The sequence below is a fragment of the Danio rerio genome, chromosome 11 (genome assembly GCF_049306965.1).
Source record: "Danio rerio strain Tuebingen ecotype United States chromosome 11, GRCz12tu, whole genome shotgun sequence".
NCBI classification, from domain to species: Eukaryota; Metazoa; Chordata; class Actinopteri; order Cypriniformes; family Danionidae; genus Danio; species Danio rerio.
Genome location: NC_133186.1, coordinates 43,257,501 through 43,273,079, shown reverse-complemented (window position 1 = coordinate 43,273,079; position 15,579 = coordinate 43,257,501). Strand labels below are relative to the sequence as shown.

At 36.4% G+C, this 15,579-nt stretch overlaps 1 protein-coding gene and 1 long non-coding RNA gene across 2 annotated transcripts in view; both read right to left on the bottom strand.

The window, feature by feature from the left end:
* Positions 1–15,579, bottom strand: part of LOC141376672 (uncharacterized) — a 289,423-nt gene that overhangs the window by 94,646 nt on the left and 179,198 nt on the right. The gene's annotated exons all lie outside the window — the stretch shown is intronic.
* mmel1 (membrane metallo-endopeptidase-like 1) overlaps positions 13,427–15,579 on the bottom strand; it is a 64,085-nt gene continuing 61,932 nt past the window's right edge. Inside the window, exon 24 of the mRNA XM_017358367.4 lies at positions 13,427–15,579. This exon is cut by the window's right edge and continues 930 nt beyond it. The gene's annotated coding sequence lies outside the window, so the exon portion shown is untranslated.

Below are 15,579 nucleotides of genomic sequence, written 5' to 3'. Positions count from 1 at the left end.
TTAACCTTTTTCCCTCATCATTTTTTTATTTGTATGTCTATGTGTTAAGATGGATAATATAAGGTATTATATATAAAATAAAATACATATATGCAACAGTTTTAATCGCATATGCCAACGATTAATATTTTTTCTGTCACACTTCACAATAAGGTTTCATTAGTTACTGTATTTACTAAAATGAACAAAGAATGAACAATATTTTTCATTTTTACGGCATTTATTAGTCAAAGTTCAACATGTACTAATGCATTGTTAAAGTCCAAAGTTGTTCTTATTAGCGTTAAATGCACTGTGAGTTGACATCAACTAACAGCAAACAACTTTATTTTTATTAACATTAACAAAGATGAATAAATACTGTAGTAAATGCAGTGTTTCTTTTTTTCATGTTAGTAAATACATTACAGGTGCAGTATGTAAGTTTGACACCCAGTGGTTGGACTTGGTATTGCACGCCTCATTCAAAACACACGCAAGCGCAGGTTGCCAGATTGACGACATCAACAGAAGCGTGCCTGACTATTGAGCCTAAAGGCTCATTTAGGTTGTATTCTAACTAAAAGCAACGGCTTGCGATAGAAGGAATATTTTCCATATTAAAAGGAGTTTTTGTTCTAACCAACACCTGAAATTGATATTTTAGAAACCGTTCCTATTTCTTGCAACAGAACAACAGAAAACAGACAATGTTTACCTCAGGTACACCTCATGTGCTTTATTCAGTGTTAAATGCTAATAATGTGAGTTTGAATGCCATTTTACATGACATTTATTGCCATACTACTGAAAGCAGCAGCAGATAGTTCACCTCAGATTTTGAAAATACAATAAATTGAGAAATTGAGCTTTAGAAATTGAGCTATAGAACTGTGACTCAGTGCAAACCAACACATATCAGTGATTTAGCATGTACATTTGATAATGTTAAAAAGTTTAATATGTATTAATTGTATTAATTAATTGCAGTGAGTGCACTATTTTGTGCTTCTGAATGGGTGTATTTAAATTGCTTTCGTGTTTCATCTAGTGCGAACAGCCTAATTGCTTACCACTGCAAATCTCGTCACATAGCGTGTTGTTGGGACACAGGGTTATAATGTAATCTGCTCACCTAATGTTTACATTTGTAATATTTATATTATTTACTAACTGATCACCACCTCAAGTGGAACTCTGAGTCTACAGCTGCGTTCCAAATGGCACACTATACACTATGTACTTATGCACTTACTCGCTCAACAGTATAGTATATGTATGTAGTGTCGTCCCAAGTGGAGCACTAATGTTTTTTTTACTAGGTGGAAATTCAAACTGTTTGCCTAATGACATTTGACGGTTGCCAAATCAGTGAAATATATGACCAAACTATCAAACAATACCTGCCATGAGTATAACCGCACTCACCATCGGGAGGCGCTATAATCACTCTCGTAGGAGAATTTTGCTTTCACCATCCAAAATAAATAAAGTTATCCAACCAATTCAACATGTGCGCCCGATAGCTCCGCTCCTTCCACTACGTGAGCAAACCTGCAGTCGTTGACAGCGTAAAGTGTCCATTATTACTCACTTCATTTTGGCGGCTGAATGATTGCATCAACTGGTAATAAAAGTGCACTTATTATTTTTAGAGTTTTCAGTGTGAACGCACTTCTTACACTATTTAAACTACAAAATGGCGTAGAATAGTGCGCAAGTATGCCATTTGGGATGCAGCTTACGTCTTATTTCGGAGTCTGTTACTGTCCACCGGAGGTCGCATTTCAGTCACGGATCCATGCTTTGAGAGCCTTCATGACTGAATGAATGAAACATGAGGTTTTCTATCAAGGGAACCTGGGTGCTGAAATATAATTGGCTAAACTGGCAATGGGCGGGTTAAAAGAACCAAAACAAAGACAGATGTTCTGGCACGTAACGCACATTTTCAAAGCTGAATATTTGATTTCAGCATTGTATTTCAAATAAATAAGAATCTTCACTTAGCATCTTTATTAAATATCTGCAAACATACTATGGTATTTTTATGCTTTAGGAGAGTCAAAAACTTACAGCACCTTTAAGTAACAGAACCCTATTGTAAATGCTCAAGTATGATCTTTTTTCCTTTTTATTCCGTGCCAAAATGTAACCTGGAAATGTTTCTATGAGATTCACCCGTGAACTGAAAACAAAGAAAAGAAAAGAGTAATCTGTAAAACTGAATTGTGAATCATTCTTGTGTCTGATGAGTTATTGGCATCGAAAAACATAACTGTTCTAATTAAACACCTTCAGAACCAACTACACACTGAAGACACTGAAAATGCACACAGATGCTATTTTACAATTCGCACTCTCATAGATAATATACTTGTTTTTCCTTCAGTTCAGATCTCTTCAAGGCAGTCGTATAATCACAGAGGGTGATTTAATATGTTAATCTCACGAGATACAAAATAGCTGTTTGAAAATGAGATTTTTCTCTAAAGCACATCAGCAATCCTTGGCGCAGAGGTGTCACTCGGTATAAAGAACAGGTAGTTCACATCACACCTCGTTATATTTCATCTCAATAATATTAAAAGCCTCAAGGCCTGATAAAAATGCACAAGTAGGCGTTTGGGTGATGAAAGCGTGCTCTGTGGGAATTGATTTAACATGTAATATATGCACCTTGATAGCACTGATGATGTTAAATACTGTACATAAAACCAATACGCACATTTGCTCTTTTTCTACTGAAGCATGGCATTTGCACACTTATCTATGCGCATTATTCGGTCAACATTTTCAGATTCTCTTCATGCCATTACACTGTAAAAAAAAGACACGGTTATTTTTTTTATTTTTTAGTTGAATCAAAGTAACCTGATGAGCAATTTTAACTTTCATTTATCAGCTTGTATAACTTAATTAAGCTGAAACATGATCAACTTTAGTTAGCAAATATATAACAGCTTGTTCTTATGAGGGAATGTAACTATTTTACATAATTTCCAATGCAAATCGATTAACTTAAATTTTAGTAGACTGAAAACAAAACAATTAATTTGTCGTCAAAAAATCTCAAGAGTTGTGAATTTCAGCTGGTTTTAAATAAGTAGGTTGAACAAGCATAAATAATAATTGTTTGAGTGCAGAAGAGTGGCTAATTCATATGATTTCATTCATACAAAAACATTTTTAGCATGCCCCAACAATTTTATTAAATCCCACCATCATTTTGGAATGAGCAAATCATAATAAATCTTATAAATGAGTCTGTGTCGATAGCCGACATGTGGACAGAATGCCCACTGTAAAACCCAACAGCCAACTTTATCAAATGAAATGAGTGTAGTGAACCCAAAATTGACTAAACGTTTATTCTACTCACTTGAAAAGAGTTTTGAACTCAGTGTTAAAGGTAATGAGTTAAATACCTCATTACTTCAACTTAAATAGAGCAAGTTCACAGTACTCATAGATTAGTTTAACTCAAATGGTTTGGTGCAATCAGTTTCCTTTAATGGTTTGAGTTGCCTTAACTTATTGGGTTTACTTATTTTGAGTTCTCTTCATTTATTGCATTTTACTGTGCTCAAATTGCTTCGTTTACTAAAATGGATTAAGTTCACAGTACTCATTTGGATTAGTTTTTGAACTAATGGTTTGTTGCAATTGGTTTCCTCCAATTGTGACCAGTGTGTGTGTCCCAAGTTTGAGTCGTTAAAGCAGACTTTACCCGACCCCACCCCTACTTTCTCCAGGTTCATTACCTGTCTAGTTATGGCAAATGCTAAATAAATCTCAGTAAAGTTTTATAAAGTATTTTCGAGAGGAGCAGTTGATCTCTCATTCGCAATCATTAATTATCCAATCAGATTATTCCAAACTCATAATAAATAGCATGTCTTGCATTACTCCCTTATTGTTTTTGAAGTTTACATGCTCAATTATCTCCAAGTTTAAGGTTCTCTCCCGGGACAGCATGCCAAACATACTAATATTATCAAGCAATATCTAAGTGTGAACTCTTGGGGGAAAAAATAATAAAATGCATAAATGAAATTGTAAAAATTCAAAAATATGAATTAGCCACTGAATCAAAAAGGCAAGAATTGCTGTGGGATTGCGTTTAAAAACATAAGATGTCACGATAAAAATAAAAATGTTGACACTACTTACTGATCATATCATTTTTACAGTGCATCTGCCCACAATTGTTTTTATTAAAGATTTAGTTCACGCAAAAATTTCCCAAAGCCCTGAAATTTTTGTTCGTCTTCAGAACACAAATTAATGTTGTAGATGGAATCGGAGAGCTCCCTCATCCTTCATAGACAGCAATAGTCCTGGCTCTTTCAAAGTATAGATAAATCCCAAAGCACATCCTCAAATCCAAATCAATATGCTTTGTGTGGTTCGATCGGAGGGTGGTGCGGTGGCTCAGTGGTTAGCACTGCCACCTTACAGCAAGAAGATCGCTGATTCGAGTTCCAGCTAGGTCCGTTGGCATTTCTGTGTAGAGATTGCATGTTCTCCTCGTGTTTGCGTGGGTTTGCTCCGTGTTAATTGAATGAATGGTTCAATAGGAATATTATCAAGCTATTAGAATTCTTCTGTGTGCACATAAAAGAAAAATAATGACTCTATTCAAAAGTCTTTGTTTGTCGCACTGCCAATGAAGGCTCCGTTGCTGAAGCGTTTTCTTGCAATGAGCGACACATTTTTAAAATGGTTTTCAAATGTTTTGCACGCTGTTTATGTTCCTTGTTTTTGACTTTTTGATATTTTAGGGGAGCAGTATAGAAAACTAGTTTGTTGATCCTATGCTTTGATAAAGAGCAAGACGATTTCCAGTTAATTAATACACACTATAAAGGTACAAAACCTGTAACTGAGATGCCACCTTTTTTAAAGGTACACATTGGTACCTTAAATTACATTTTTGTATCCCTTTAGGGAACACTTTTGTGCTTCTACAGTATCATAAGGTACACATTTGTACATTTTAGGTATTAATATGTACCTTTAAAATATAAATGTGGCCCTTTAAAGGGGTGGTCCACAGTGTATTTTTAAAGCTTGATTGTGTTTATAAGATGCAAAGCAATGTGTGCTCATGCTTCATTTGTAAAAACTCATGTTATTTTTTCATATATCCTCTTTAATTTTATACAGCTACTCCGCTAACATGAAAACCACTGTCATATCTTTTAGTTCCTCTGTAGACCCACCCTCAAGAGGCTCTGATTGGTCAGCTAACATGTGCTGTGATTCGTAGATCCGCTCCACATCGCCTAGAAGCATCTGTGGTATAACATTACAGTGCCTCTGGCCACGCCCCTTTGTTGTACATGGTGTATGTGCGTAACCTAAAGGGTTTATGACATCATTAACCCGGATGTATTTTTTGTATTCCCCAAACTTTGTTCGCTGTTGGCTTTGCTAAGCTAACTCTAAAAGCCAATGTCTCCCTTTGCATTGAACTTTGAGTGTCTTACATTTAGAGATGTTGTTTATGTTCACACATCTATATTACACATCAACTAAAGTTTAAAACATGATATGGTAGTGGACCACCCCTTCAAGTAGAAAAGAAAAGGTACCACACCAGTGACAGGTTTTTTACTTTTATTTCTTAGACCGTATTTTTCCTTTTTTTTTTTTAATGATGAGTCTAGTTAGTTCAGGGTCTGTTTTAATGATTTTTTTTTTTTTTTTTTTTGGTATTTCTCTGGACTTTTAATGTCCCTGGACCATTGCTGTCTATGTCAGACGAGTGATGATTTAACCTGAAATATCTTGAAGCAGACCTATTATGCCTGTTTTTACAAGATGTAAAAAAGGTCTCTGATGTCCCTAGAGTGTGTATGTGAAGTTTCAGCTCAAAATACCACACGAATAATGTTTTATAACTCTTTAAAACTGGCTTTGATCCGAATTGTGCCGTTTTGGTGACTGTCATTTTAAATGCAAATGAGATTGTGCTCTTTTCAAAAGAGGGCGGAGCTACAAATGCCTGTGTGTCAGCATAGTGGCAGATTTAAAAACAAGATCAATCTCTTATGCTAATAAGGGAATGATGGTCACTAATGGGCGGGGCTTTCCTGCTCTGATGACACGTACAATGTCAATCAAAGTGTTTCTGCAGGCTGTTTTTACCAAGTGTGATTATATAAAATTAACTTAATACATGTTTGCCATTAGAAGCTGGTTATATTCACAGACTGCTGTATTTAAACCTCTTATAAAAGTAATTGTTGTATAATAGCTACCCTTTAATTTGTGTTCAGAAGACAAACAAAAGTCATGAGGGTGCATAATTTATAGCATAATTAAAATTTTTGAGTGAACTAACCCTTTAAGACCCAAAGCTGCATTTCTTATAGCTCCTGCATTAAAAACAAATGCATGCACTAATAATTTCAGGGTTTACATATCTATTTGGCTTTTCATCACTGAGTAAAACCTGTCCGTTGCAAACAGATTTATTTAATTTGCTCTAAAGTTGCATTCAATACTTCGCTCGTCTTCCCGTGCATCAAACAGTACGTGCCATTACAGTGGTGTTGAGGTTTAGATTGGCCTGCAATGAAGCTTCAAAAGGCAGATATGAACATTCAAATGATCAAAGTCTCTGTCGTGAGAGATAACAGTCATAATCAATAACCCGAGACAAGCCAATATTGACTCCGCCAGGCTTCCCCCCACCCCAGAACTCCACAATCCATTTGTTCTCCTACAGCGGCCGTTTGATCTTTTCCATCATCTCATTCTATCATTTCTCCTGCGTTCAGACGGGCTCTTTAGTTCTGCTGTCATTACTGCTTAATCAAGATGGAAAATAACATTCACTGGCCTTGACCGGATCTCTAATGAGAGGCCGCCTCCTCAAAGTGTTCATTCGAGAGACACTGCTGGCCGTCACCGTCGCCCTATTAGCCCACAGCAATTTAGAAAGAGTCAGGAGACAGGAGTTCACCTGCTTCTGTAAAATCATAAGCTGGATGACTGAAAATCTTTCCGTTACAAATCCTCCTGTTTGTTGTGTTGCATGGAAACATAATGCTCAAAATTATAAAGGTTTATGTCAAGTTTTTATGGATCACCTGCTGGGTTTTCACTTTGTAGAGAATAAATAACCAACTACTTGTTTTTTATTTTATTTTATTTACAAGATGATGCTATTTCTGCTATTTAAATTACATCTTAGTAATTAATTTATTAGCACTTTACATGTGATCATTTAATTGTTAGTACCTTTTTAGTACCGGATGTCATTTTGCTTTTCCATCAGGTTTATCCAACATTTCCGCCAAAAATGAGATCATGACATTGAGTGAAGGCTTTAGGCACGCAGTACATGTTCAACAAATAGATTTGCTTCTATTTAAAAATAACTTGTTGGCAAAAGCCTCTAAAGGCCACTTGCCTTTGACAGCAAAAGCCACTATATCCAGAGAACCAATCAGAAGATGTGAATCGAATCATGTGTTTTCAATGTAGCAGCGCGCTGATATGCCGGCTTTTATGAGGAGACAGTTTTAATCCGCTTCCGATTAAGATTTTAAAAGACAGAGTTTGATGAACTGGATGAGCCTGTCCAGCCTGATCTTACGAGAAAATGTAAGTATTTTACGTTTTGCCAGTTTAGTGGCTAATTCGAACGAATTCGTATGATTTTAAAAAGGAGGTGTGGCACCTAACCCCACCCCTAATCCCAACCGTCGTTGGAGGATGAGCAAATCGTACTAAGTTTTACGAATTCATACGAATTAGCCACTAAATGAAAATGTTACGAATTGCCGTGAGATTGTGCTGACCTGTCAGTGAATGGCAAATGAAAATGTTCCTTACCTTAAATGATTTACAACCCTGCTGAAAAATCCAGCTTAAACCAGCCTAGGCTGGTTGGCTGGTTTTAGCTGGTCGACTAGGCTGGTTTTAGAGGGGTTTTGGCCATTTCCAGACTGATTTCCAGTCATTTCCAGCCTAGTCTTAGCTGGTCAGGCTGGAAAATGACCAGCTAAATCCAGCTAAATCAGCTTGACCAGCCTAGTTTAAGCTGGACATAGCTGGTTTTGGCTGGACTCCCAGCCTGGCTAGGCTGGTCAAGCTGGTTTTAGCTGATCATCTCCCAACTTGACCAGCTAAGACCAGGTTGGAAATGGCTGGAAATCAGCCTGGAAATGGCCAAAACCCCTCTAAAACCAGCCTGGTTGACCAGCTAAAACCAGTCAACCAGCCTAGGCTGGTTTAAGCTGTTTTTTTAGTAGGGTATGCATTAAACTGCAACTGCTTTTCACGAAAGACAGAGTTAAGATGCCGTTCTTTTTTTCGACATGGATGCTTTGAGGATAAACAAGAGACCAAGACCTTGAGTATGGTGAGAATGAATGAATGACAGCTTCTAAAACGGTCTGAAAGGCATCCCCTTTTTGCCAAGTAGGTCTACCTTGTGTTTTATTTGCTAATTAAAGCTATTTTAAAAGATAAATATAAAGTATAAAACTATACATTATTTGTATTACTTTAAAATCATATACGTCTGATAAACTTTTAATATTAATGGACAATGCACAGATATTGATGTCACAATGTTTTTTACACTACATTATTTGAATCTACCAAGCTTAGCTTACAATGTTTGCAATGTTTACATTGTTCTACTACTAACATTAAATCTAAATCCCAAATATCAGAAATGACCAAAATGTGTTGCTTCAAAAATAATGTTGGCATGCTAAAAAATGTTTTCTATATTTGTTTGCAGAAATGAATGCTGCAATGATGTTTTCACTAGTAAAACTGCGTCAAAAATCAAACAAGTAGGACTGATTGGTTGAGGATTTATCAATATGCGGCACTTTTTTTGCATACTATGCTCTAAAAACCAATTTGACCAATTTAATTTAGCCTTTTCCAGTAGGTTTATGCAATATTTTGAACAAAAAACAAAAACTGTGACATGTAAACTAATTTAAAAACAATCATTGGTTACAAAAAACGTGTTTCTTCAGAAAATATGTTGATACTGTATGGCAAAAAAATCTAATTTCTCTATGTTTGTTTACAGAAATAAATGCTTTTTACCAGTAAAACTCAAATAAGATAAAAAAAAATCAAATAAGATAAAAAAATCAAATAAGGAGGATTGAACGGTTGAAGATTTGTCAATATGCAGCTTTCTTTTGCTGATTCTTTTCTCTAAACATGCTAAAACAACAACAGGTAAGTGTTGGAACTGTTCCAACATCTCCCCGGTAGAAGTAATATCTCATATGAAACAAATCCGCGTTTTTGTTGAGCTGCTGTGTTTTAGAGGTAACACATTACTGTACAAGTAACACGAGTTATGTAATAATTTTACTTTTCTAAATAACGAGTAAAGTAATGCATTACTTTTAAAAATGAAGTAATAATATTTGAGTTGCTTTTTAAAAAATGTAATGAGAGTTACTTTTTAGTTCAATTAATTAGCTTTTAAAAAATAAATAGCTGAATTAAAATGAACATAGTCATGTTAAATCCCGCATGCAATGAGAGAACGCAGGAACAGACAGAAAGGAAAATAGTAGAGCCATACATTACTGTGATGGAAGTTCTGAATGGATCAGACAAATAATAAAACTATTATACAAATAGTAAGTCTTATTTACTAATAAGAAAAAAAGTACAAAAGTAGTAAGCACACTGCTTTACACTTTCATTAATCTGTATTGTATATATGGCATATATCTCGAGGGTCAGGAAGTTCTCAGAAGATAAGAATATCCTACATCAGTGTTTCTCAACTGGAGGGTCGTGACCCAAAAGTGGGTCGTGGAGTGTGTGGTCAATAAAACAACAAAAGTTTAGATTTTACTTGTATTTAGCTTATACTAGACTTTTATTTTGAAATGTGCACGCAACAACCGTACCGTTTAACATCTGAAATTTCATTTTATTATATCAAGAAATATATCGAAGCACAAGTACAACCCTGAATATGTAAAGTATGAATTTACATATATAGATGACAAAAAAGGCTTAAAACCTCATTGTGTCATATGTAGTGAGATGCGTTCACAATAGAGCATGAAACCTTCTAAACCAGGGGTCACCAAACTTGTTCCTGGAGGGCCGGTGTCCTGCAGATTTTAGCTCCAACCCTAATCAAACACACCTGAACAAGCTAATCAAGGTCTTACTAGGTATACTTAAAACAACCAGGCAGGTGAGTTGAGGCAAGTTGAAACTAAACCCTGGAGGGACACCGGCCCTCCAGGACCGAGATTGGTGACCCCTTTTCTAAACTAAAACGACATTTAGAACCAAATATCCCAGTTGCAAGGACAAACCTGTGGACCGTTTTCTGAGAAGGGTAGCACAGAAGTACATTTTGTTAAATGACAGCAATAAAATATTGTTTATTTGTAAGTCTTGGTGATTTTCTTATGATTTATTTGTCACTACTTGTGTGTTAACAAATAAATACTAATTAATTATAATTCCTAAAATTATATTACAGTTCCTAAAAATTTGGGTCGCGGCTTGATGACCATGTAAAAATGTGGGTCCTATGGCCAAACCAGTTGAGAACCCCTGTCCTACATCATACTGTAGGTCTCAAACTCAATTCCTGGTGGGCTGCAGCTCTGCACAGTTTAGCTCCAACCCTAATCAAACATAGCTGATCCAACTAATCAAGGTGGTCAAGACTACTAGTTGGATCAGGTATGTTTGACTAATCTTGATCACCTTAATTAGTTGTTTCAGGTATGTTTGAATAGGGTTGGAGCAAAACTGCAGAGCTGCGGCCCTTCAGGAATTGAGTTTGAGACCTGTGTCCTGCATTATTATTTTTTATTGTATTTTTTAAGGTAAATGGGGGTGTATGTTATATGGCACATTGTTAATTGCAAAGCTCCTTTATTTAAAAAAGAAGGAAAAAATCCTGCAAGTTTTGAAAGAGATCAAGCCTCAGGCAGGTCAGAAAAAGTAAAGCTGAAGTAACTCATAAGTAACGCATTACTTACCATAGAAAGTAACTAGTTTTAGACTGGTACAGTAAGGTACGTTATAGGTCAGTACGGGTCACCTTTATCAGGCTGACGTTTCCAATGCCAAAAGGATACCAGTGGTACCCTCTCATCTGTATCTTTATTCTTCACCAGCACATGCAACCTCTTGTTAGAGAGTAATTCCGTCATTCTGAATTCAAATAAAATAGTCCAAAAGGCGATGATAATAGTTAAACATGGCAGTTTGTTCATGCTTAAGATTGCTGAAAGAATCATCTGCTCCTTTGTTTATTCCGGCTTCTCCTTTGGTTTTTCACATTTCACTCTCGCGTTTGTTCATTTCTGAAAGGATCGGATGTCAGAAGCACTTTAATAATCACATGCACGTTATTAATATGAGCTCAAGAAGTTTGTTATTTCAAATATAGATGCGATGCAAGCTCACGCGAGAAAGTGAAACTGCTCAGGCTTTTGATGACCTTGTAAACAACTACGGTGCACAGGGTAGATTCTGCTCTTCTTGGCTTTGTGGCTGTCCATCAAGATGATGACAAGGTTAGTTTGAGCTCGGGTCGACCATGGCTTGTTTAATATATGTATATATTAGATTGTTTCTGTGTAATGTCTCGGCTGTGTATTTAAAAATGCCGTTTTGTTTGTTTTCATTGTACTAGCTTGTGAACAAGTTACTGACGTATCTCTGTAAATCAATAGCATTCAGCTGCTCGTCTTGCTCCGCCTTTTGGTACCCTTTTGTTGTGCAAGGTACCATTCCGGAAGAATACCCAAAAAGTGGTATGGTATGGTTCGCTTTTAGGTACCTTTTGACTGGAAATGGCCATAAAAGCGTACCTTACCGCACCGTACCACTCAGTGGAAACGAGCCATAAGTAACGCAACTACTTACTTCTTTAGGGAGTAACTCAGTATTGTAATCACAGTTGGGGAAAGTTATTATAGAAAGTAGTGCATTACAATACTGAGTTACTCCCCAAAAAAGTAACTAGTTGTGTTTCTTTTTATGGAAAGTAATATGTTACGTTTCTTTTGAGTTGCTTTTTCATACCTGCCTGAGGTTTGATCTCTGTCAAAACTTGCAGGATATCTTTGTTTATTTTAAATAGAGGAGCTCTGCATTTAACAACACACTGTATAACATACACCTTCATTTACCAAATTAAAAAGATATAAGAATAATGTCACCTTCATGTCCAGGCTGTGGTGCACTGGGACCAGCTCTATACCCTTGAGGGTTCATAAGAGTATGCCCAGCCAGTCCACGTGTGTTTTGTGGACTTGGAGAAGGCATTCGACCGTGTCTCTCCTGGCTTTTTTTGGAGGGTGCTGTGGGAGTATGAGGTCAGAGGTGCTCTTTTAAGGACCGTCCTGTCCCTGTATAAACAGAGTAGGAGTTTGGTTTGCATTGCCGGCAATAAGTCAGACTTGTTTTCAGTGCATGTTGGACTCCGGCAGGGCTGACCTGTCACCAATTCTGTTCGTAACTTTTATAGACAGAATTTCAAAGTGCAGCCTTGGGCTGGAGAGGGTCCGGTTCAGGGACCACAGGATTTCATCTCTGTAATTCGTAGATGATGTTGTTCTTTTTGCTTCATCAAACATGCACCTTCAGCATGCACCTGGAGTGGTTTGCTGCCGAGTGGGATGAGAATTAGCACCTCCAAGTCCGAGGCCATGGTACTCCACCGGAAAAAGGTGGTTTGCCATCTCCAGGTTGGAGGAAAGTCCTTACCCCAGGTGGAGGAGTTCAAGTATCTTGGGGTTTTGTTCACGAGTGAGGGAAGGATGGAACGTGAGATTGACAGGCGGATTGATGCAGCGGCAGCATGCAGGTCGATTTACAGGTTTGTTGTGGTAAAGAAGGAACTGAGCCAAAAGGCAAAGCTCTCAATTTACCTGTCAATCTACGATCCTACTCTCACCTATGGTCATAATCTTTGGGTCATTACCGAAAGGACAAGATCTCGTATACAAGCCCCCAAAATGAGTTTCCTTCGCAGGGTAGCAGGGCGCACCCTTATGGATTGGGTGAGGAGCTCTGCCACCTAGGAGGAGCTCGGAGCCGCTGCTCCTCCACATGGAGAGAAGTCAGCTGAGGTGACTCGGGCATCTGTTTTGGATGCTTCCTGGACACCCACCTACCTAAGGAGGTGTTACAGGCATGTCCCACCGAGAGGAGGCCTCGGGGAAGACCCAGGGACTATGTCTCTTGGCTGGCCTGGGAACGCCTCGGGTTCTGGAGTGTCTGGAGAGAGGGGAACCCAGAAAATGACATGATGCCTTATCTGAGAACTTTCTGACATCTGAGCTCTACATGCTGTATATACAGATTAATGAAAGCTGAAAGCAGTGTGTTTGCTACTTTTGTATTTTAGTCTTAATAGTTCAGTAAAATCAGTGTCGATTGAGACTATAATCCCCCTTCCTTTCCATGCGTTCAAAATAATGAGAATATTTCGGTAACACTTTATAATAACTACACACTATGAATCATTTACTACACATTAGCATCTAGTGAATTCATTATATTTTGAGCATTAACTCTACACTAATAAACGTTAGTAAGCAGTTTATAACTGCAGCTACAAATGCTGTATTCTTGACTTATAAGCACCTATATAATGTTTAATAATTGTACTTTCATACTTTGTTAATGATTAATTTTTCATTACTAAATGAAGTATTGCATTATTTACAAACCATTTGTATTCAAGAGTAGTTGGTGGTTACTAGGATTTTTCAGAATGAGTTAGTAAATGATTAATAAACTATTAATATCAATGCTTATATATCGTATTATTCAGACATATATTAATGGTTACTATATATGTTAATGAATGCTTTATTAACTCAACTTCATGGAGCATGCAAATGAAAAATAAAAGCTTGGTATCAAATGAACAATAATATCTGCAATCTTATCTAAAAAATAAAATTACTGTAAAGTTCAAAAATTGCCAAACAACAGGTGTCAAAATACATAAAACTGGATAAAAAAATCAATATAATAATTTAACAATATAATAAGAAGCAAAGTTTAAACTGTACATACATTTTTTTTAAGATAAGGTTGCAAAGATAAATTTTTCATTTGAAGTACATTCATATGTGTATCTTCAAACGAATAGGATTGAATAAAGTCGTTTATGTAATTTTTCCTGTTTAGAATTTAACTGAGCCTTTATTTGTCATTTATAAGGGATTTATAAAGCATAAATAGTTCTCACTTTAGATTAGGTCACAAAACAGGATTAAGTTGACCTAATAAAGCATTTCTTAACATACAAATTAACTATTAGTACATGCCTAAATAATAAAAATTATAAATGTTAATTTCAATAGTTTATTAATCATTTACTAACTCATTCTAAATGATCCTAAAAACCCTCAATTTACTTTTAAATACAAATGGCTTGTAAATGATGCGATACTTAATTAGTAATGAAAAATAAATCATTAACTAAGTATGAAAGTACAATTATTAAGCACATTATAAATTGGTTATAAGTCAAGAATAGAGTAATTGTTGCTGCAGTTATGAACTGCTTACTAATGTTTATTAATGTTGAGTTAATGCTCAACAAATAATGAAATTACTATTTGCTAATGCTTAATAAATGGTTCATAGTGTGTAATTATTATAAAGTGTTACCAATATTTCCATCACAGAAATGTGAGACTCTGCCATCTTGGTTTATGTCTGTTCCTGTGGGGAGCTCATACCGTCATTGAGTGTGATTCAGCGTGATTACACTAATTCTAATTCAGCAACTATTTTTAAAAGCTTAATATTCATTCATTTTCTTGTCGGCTTAGTCCCTGTATTAATCTGGGGTTGCCACAGCAGAATGAACCGCCAACTTATCCAGCATAAGTTTTACGCAGCGGATGCCCTTCCAGCCACAACCCATCTCTGGGAAACATCCATACACACTCATTCACACACACTACGAACAATTTAGCTTACCCAATTCTCCTGTACTTCATGTCTTTGAACTGTGAGGGAAAACACGCAGGAAACCCACGCGAACGCAGTGAGAACATGCAAACTCCACACAGAACCGCCAACTGACCCAGCCGAAGCTCTAACCAGCGACCTTCTTGCTGTAAGGCGACAGCACTACCTACTGCGCTACTGCGTCGCTTTATTAAACCCATTCCTCACGGTAATATAAAAACTAATTAAAATGAGAATTATTTATATTGTTTATTAAATTACCCATTAATTTGGATTTTATTAATGTCTACACATAGCCATTCCTAAAGCTACCCCTCACAGTAATGTAAAAATACACTACCTACTACCTCAAAAAAAAAGCACCACCTACTGCGCCACTGCGTCGCCTAAAAGCATAATAATTCATCTTAAAAGTAACTCAAATTATTGCTTCATTTTTAAAAGTAATGCATTATTCTTATATTCGTTACTTAGAAAAATAACATTATTACGTAACTCGCGCAACACTGATTGTAAAGCATTAATTTCAAAAGGAACTTTCCCCAACACTGGCTGTAATTATTCCATTCCCATATTGCAGTTTGTAGCATGATATCAAGGTAGCCATGAATCTGGATTAATTTAAGCACA